The 7,022-nt window shown below is 35.9% G+C and overlaps 1 pseudogene; it reads right to left on the bottom strand.

Moving 5' to 3' along the window:
- Positions 1-2,769: 2,769 nt before the first annotated feature.
- LOC147934369 (disease resistance protein RPS6 pseudogene) lies at positions 2,770-3,464 on the bottom strand (annotated as a pseudogene).
- Positions 3,465-7,022: the final 3,558 nt, after the last annotated feature.

Below are 7,022 nucleotides of genomic sequence, written 5' to 3' on the forward strand. Positions count from 1 at the left end.
CAGCAATGAGTCACTTCTAAGCACATTGTATAGAGGAGTGCTTCCCAAGATAAGAATGCTTCTTGATACACCTCTAATGGAAACTTTCTCAACAAGAATGTGGAAGAAGGATGGGAATTAGTTGAGAATCTTGCTCAATCTGATGGCAATTATAATGAGGATTATGATAGGACCATAAGGGGCTCCTCAACTGATCAAGAGGACAAGTATAAGAAGGATTTGAAGATGGTCAATGAGAAGCTTGACAAGATACTCCTAAGCCAGTCCAAGTCCATTCACTTCATTGGTGAAGAAGAAGCTCCAGTTCAAGAGGGGGAGCCTGAATTTGCTGAGTTGTGCTACATGCAAAACCAGGGAGGATTCAAAGGCTACAACCAAGGAGGTTTCAAAAACAACAATCTCTCCTATAGGAGCACCAATGTGGCCAACCCTCAAGACCAAGTCTATCCACCTCCTCAGCCTCAACAACAGCAACAAAACTACATCCCCAAGCAACAACATCAAGTGTTCCAGCCCCAATTGTGTCCCCCACCAGGGTTTCAGACTAACCAAGGCCAGGAACAAGACTTAAGAGCAATGATGCAACAGTTGTTGATTGGGCAAACCAATGGGCAGATTGAGACAGCAAACAGAATTGCTGAGCTGAACAGGAGGATGGATGATAGTTACAGTGAACTTCATGCCAAGTTTGACACACTGACATCCAGGATTGTGACTATGGAGAATCACCAAGCTTCTACCTCAAAGCATGACCATCAAAAGGGGACAGCTATTGTGCAAACTACTGAATTTGCCAATGCCATCAATCTTCGCAGTGGAAAAGTCTTACCAACACAGCTAGGAGCACATCCCCACACTGAGGACAGTGGAATTCAGGAAGGGGAGGGTTTCCAACAAGAAGAAACTCAAGATGAAAACACCATTGAATTCGACGTACAACTCGACCACTCCCTCGACCGAGTAGGTGGTCAAGTACCCGATCGAGCTGCTCCTCAGGAGAAAATCAATCCAGTTACCTCCAAAGAAAAAGAAGTCTGGTTCATTCCTCCTCCTTACAAGCCTCCACTACCTTTCCCAGGAAGATTTAAGAAACAAATGGTTGAAAAATACAAGGCATTGTTTGACAAACAAGTTAGAGAGATTGAGCTTAGGATGCCTCTAATAGATGCCTTTGTGATGATCCCTCCTTACCAAAAATTCTTGAAAGTTGCTGTGATGGAAAGGATCAAAGAAGTTCAAGGGATGGTGATTCTCAGCCATGAGTGTAGTGCCATAATCCAAAAACAAGTGAACCCTCAAAAGCTAAGAGATCCTGGTTCCTTTACTCTACCTTGCTCTATAGGGCCCTTAACCTTCAATAGATGCCTTTGTGATTTGGGAGCCTCAGTAAGCCTAATGCCTCTATCAGTTGCTAAGCGCCTAGGGTTTACAAGGTATAAGCCATGCAACATCTCCCTAATCTTAGCTGATAGATCAATAAGATTACCACATGGTGTTTTGGAAGATCTACCAGTTAGAGTTGGAGCAGTGGAAGTCCCAACAGACTTTGTAGTCTTGGAAATGGATGAAGAACCAAAAGATCCTTTGATCTTGGGGAGACCTTTCCTAGCTACAGCAGGAGCAATAATTGATGTGAGACAAGGGAAGATTGATCTCAACTTGGGAGAAGACCTCAAAATGACATTTGACATTGTAGAGGCTATGAAGAAACCAACAATTGGAGGACAAGTCTTTTGGGTTGAAGAGTTGGACAACTTATCAGGAGAATTGATGGAAGAGCTAGCAGAACAAGATCACCTTAGAACTGTTTTGACCAAAAGTGGAGAGGAAGGGTTTATCCATGAAGAAACTAAGGCCTATGAAGATATATTGGACTCCTGTGGAGAATCACACCATCGAGAGGTTTTTGAGGGGTTACCAGCATTAAGAGAGGAAGTTTGGGCAGTTCAAACAGCAGATACGGATAGCTCGACCACCCACTCGAGCACACACTCGGCCGAGCGCCAACACTACTCGACTGAGTGCACTGCCGAATCCCCCACAAACGACTGGTCTGAACTGAATGCACCAAAAGTCGAGCTAAAACCTCTCCCTTCTGGGCTAAAGTACGTCTTTTTAGGTGAGAACTCTACTTATCCTGTGATAGTAAATGCTAACTTGGGTAGGAAAGAGCTTGATTTGCTAGTTATTGAGCTAAGGAAGTTTAGAAAAGCTATTGGTTAGACTTTGGATGACATTAAAGGAATTTCACCTAGTCTCTGCATGCATAGAATCCACCTTGAAAATGAATCCTACTCTAGTAATGAACCTCAAAGAAGGCTTAATCCCAACCTAAAGGAAGTAGTCAAAAAGGAGATTCTAAAATTGCTTGGAGCTGGTGTGATCTATCCTATTTCTGATAGTACTTGGGTCTCACCAGTCCACTGTGTCCCTAAAAAAGGAGGAATCACTGTAGTAAAGAATGATCGTGATGAGTTAATTCCCACTAGAACCATAACAGGACATAGAATGTGCATTGACTATAGGAAGCTTAATTCTGCTACTAGGAAAGATCATTTTCCTCTTCCATTTATTGATCAAATGTTGGAAAGATTAGCCAATCATACCCATTACTGCTTCTTGGATGGATATTCTGGATTTTTCCAAATTCCTATTCATCCCAATGATCAAGAGAAGACAACATTCAAATGTCCATATGGTACCTTTGCATATAGGAGGATGCCATTTGGATTATGTAATGCTCCAGCTACCTTTCAAAGGTGCATGATGTCAATCTTCTCTGATCTTATTGAGGATGTGGTTGAAGTTTTCATGAAGTAGAGATATATCCAGAGAGGAGGTTCCAGTAGTACGATGAGTGAAATATGAAGGCACTCTTTCGCCTGACAACTTCATTAACTTGCAGAAAAATAATTGTTTTTGAATCAGTGCTTCTTGATCCAACTTGAAGCAGTTGAAGAAATCCAAACTGGCTGTGCTGAAATAATTTTCTGGAAGAGAAGAGGAAGCCTCGTGAGGGACTGGTAACTTAAACCCATTCAAGCTAGCATTAGTCAATGCCCCACAGTCTGAAAAGTCAACTTTGTCAAGATATCTCAGTTTAGAAATGTGTAGGGATACTGAATGTAATTTGTTACATCCATTCATGCGTAGCTATCTTAGCCTTGAGAAGGTCTCGATCCACCAAGGAACTTCTTCGATCCCTGTTCTGTTTAGATATAGAAATGATATATTGGTTGAGATATTAGGAAAACTCCTTAACCGTGAGCATCCACTAAGATCAAGGCCACCGAGATTTTCAAAGTTGAAATCTGTGGGAAGAGTCTCCAGATTTATGCAGTTTGAAATTTCCAAATACATTAGTTTGTGGAGATTCTTAAATGAAGAAGGAAGCGCCACCAAACTTGGATATCCGACAGAAACAACATTTCCAAAGAGGGACAAGTGATATCCATAAGAACCATAGAACAAAACAAAAAAAAAAACAGTTTAGATAAAATTAGTCTGCTTTCCCCAATAGTATATCTATTTTGGGTTGTAAATTCACAAATTACTACAGTATAAGTTAAGATAGAAGTAGTTTTTGTCAATCTGTGTGTCACGGTTAGCTGCAAGTTCGAATTAGTTATGATGCTATAGACACTGAATTTTTTATTTTTCTTACTCATGATTAATACGCAGAGAGCCACCCGATCCTAAGCTTAGGAAATTGTTTACATGATATGCCATGAAAAAATTTTCTTAGCATTAATTAATTAAGGGCATTCCTGAATATTACATTTGGACACAAATGAACACAAACTAGTTTTTAAAAATCGGTTTAGTAGAAAAATCCCATTTACGGTAAAGCCTACATAAATTAATACGGTAAACTAACAAAAACTATAAAAACAATAAAATTATCAAGTACACGTACGTCTTGAAATGGGATAGCGTAATAAATTAACAAAATTTTATTAGATAATATATTTTTTTAATCATAAATATATGGTAATATTAGTATCGTAAATTAATAACCGTATACATATAAGATAATTTAGTAATGTAATTTTTTTTTTTTTGTTAGAGCTCGTGTTCTGGTTTTCGTTGTACCAAACTATTAGGCTTGGGTATTCGGGTACCCATTCCGGTTTGGATCGGATATTTAATTTTGGATTTTCGGGTTTTTGGATTTAGAGGTATAAGACCCGTTCGGGTATTTCTAGATTTCGGGTACGGATCAGGTTCGGTTCGAGTATTTCGGGTTCGGATTCGGATTATCTAAAGTTCACAAAACTCAAAATTTTAGTATCTAATTTAGTCTAAATAATTCAATAATATGCAATATATCTAAAAATTTAGAGTATTTTTACCCAAATTTACTAATAAACAGTTTAAATACTTCAAATTATCTAAAATATCTAAAAATCTAAATATTAAGAACACTTATATAATTAAAATTATAAATATTAGTAATATATTACTACTATATATTAATAATGTGGATATATTCGGATACCCATTCAGATTTCGGTTCGGGTTCAGGTTTTCAGATTTAGAGATTTAGAACTCGTTCGGGTATTTTACAATTTCGGATACGGATTCGGATCGGGTTTTTTTGATCATGTTCGGATCAGAACTTCGGATCCGGGTATTTTGCCTAGGCCTACAAACTATTGTTGTCTTATGTTTTTCAAACTATCATATTCTAGTACTTGTCAACAATTTCATCATCAATGTAGACAAACTTCCTTATTATTTTTCAACATTAAAATATAAATTATTTTTATTTCAATAGTTTTATAGGTTGTGAAAATGTGATAGCTAAAGTCATCAATCTTAAATTTTAGTTTATGTATATTTTGATAATAAGTGAAATTCATCTACCGAATTTAAATTCTTAAACATTAATTTTTTTTGCTCAAATTTTTCCAACTCATACTTTTCTATAATGTTAAGGTAAAAATTTTAATGATTAAATAATTAAAACTATTTTCTATATAAATTAATAATTAAATAGAGATCAACTAATATAACTACAGATTAATAAAAATAAATTATAGTGCCGAGATTATTAATCCTTATAGGTATTTTTACAAATATCTAAATATAAGTAAAATAAATAAGTGAAATGTGAAATAGCAGCCATAAATGACTAATCCAAAATGAAAAACAAAAAATATCATTTTTTAGTTTATTTAATTTTCTAAAATTATTTCTATTCACATAAGAAAATAGTAAATCTGTTAACAGTCATAATGGTACTTAACAAACCACTAGAAGAATAGTTGTGTATAGTTACGATTTTATTTGTAGGTATAACTCATTTTTCGTAGCAAAAAAATATTTGTTACTAATTTGCCACAAAATAATATAGTAATTATTTGGTCGTAGCAAATTTTCCATCCGTCACTAATTGTGGTAATTTGCTACTAATTTGATACAAGATAATTAGTAGCAAATAGCGACTGGTTGAGACAAAAATCTATCGCAATTTGCCACACATTAAGTTGGAAAAATTCGTAACAATTAGCTACAAAAAATAACAAACAAAGATGTAACAAATTGATACAACATGTTACTAGCTCTCTCTAACAAATTTATGACTATTGTTGAATTATATTTATATAAATATTTATATTTTTATTATTATTTACAAATTATGAATATTGTTTTACTTTTGGAATGAAATGATATTAAAATAAAAATACTATAATTATTATCATGAAACCATCATTTTGAAAAAACTGTATTACAAATAAAATTAAAAACATAATTAAAAATAAGAATATTTCTAAAAACTGTAGTGATACTCCTAAAAAAATATAATACAAAAAAAGTAGATGAACACACTACTTGATAACAAGTTCTTGCATCTCAACGATCACGTCGTCATGTCTCTTTAGCTGTTGCTTCAGGTTCTGTATTACTTCTCGCTTGCTGAAGGTTTGAGCCTGATTCAGATACACAAGGAGAATCTGAGCAGGTTGACTGGTGATGGTATGGTTTCATGGGCACTTCCCGGAGATCAGGAGAAGATCCTCACATGACTCCATTCTCTTTGCTATATGTTGGAGCAGGAACTGTAACAAGAGGCAGTGTGGTACTGGACACCGCCATTTGCTCGTTGGTAGCATGATTACCATCCCCATTCTCAGTTCCTGCATAAAGAAAAGAACCCAAGTCTCAGAACATCCACACCAAAACCTTTTTTGAAACAGAGTTGAGTTAAGCTGAGATTAACATTCTGAGATAATCATAAGGCAACCCATCATCAGGGATACTTCTTCCATAGTTGCCAGCTCACTGATGCAAGTAGCTACTTAAAATATGATTCATGATTGAGCTACAATGACATTCAATATGCAAGAAACTTAAAGCTATAAACTTGTAAGAACCATCTCCAAATTCTATCAACTAATTTACAAAATTCTGTAATCTTCAGTTATAAACTTGAAAAGCCTCACAAAATTCTGTAATCTTGAGTTGCAATTGAGAAGGTTCCCGCTTATGCTACTGCAGCAGAGTTGGGCCTTCATTCAAAAACCTTTCCATTGTTTAACACTATCAGAACTCTATTTAAAAACGAAGTAATTGTAAGAGTAGTATAATACGAGGTTCTAATTTTAATTAAGTTATCCTAGGGTTTTACCTGTATGCTATATATATGTTGTAAACACTGAACATAATAATCATCCAAGTATATTTCCCACATGGTATCAGAGCCTTCGATACCTAAATAAAAAAAAAAAAAAAAAAAAAAAAAAACAAAACCCTTATTATTTTTTTTCTTTTCGATCTCGCCGCCTCCACCCTCGCTTCCACGAGATGTCCACATCCAACCTCTCCACTGCCGATACCGTTGCTGTGACGAACACCACTTCGTTGGTTCATGTCAACACCTCTAATGTCATGAAACTCACTGCAACAAACTTCCTCATGTGGAGCCGTCAGATCCATGCCTTGTTCGATGGATATGACCTTGCCACTTATCTCGACGGTACCGTGACGGTCCCAACCCCAACCATAACCGAAGCTGATGC

The sequence above is a fragment of the Camelina sativa genome, chromosome 11 (assembly GCF_030686135.1).
Source record: "Camelina sativa cultivar CO46 ecotype springtype chromosome 11, ASM3068613v1".
In the NCBI taxonomy this organism is placed as follows: domain Eukaryota; kingdom Viridiplantae; phylum Streptophyta; class Magnoliopsida; order Brassicales; family Brassicaceae; genus Camelina; species Camelina sativa.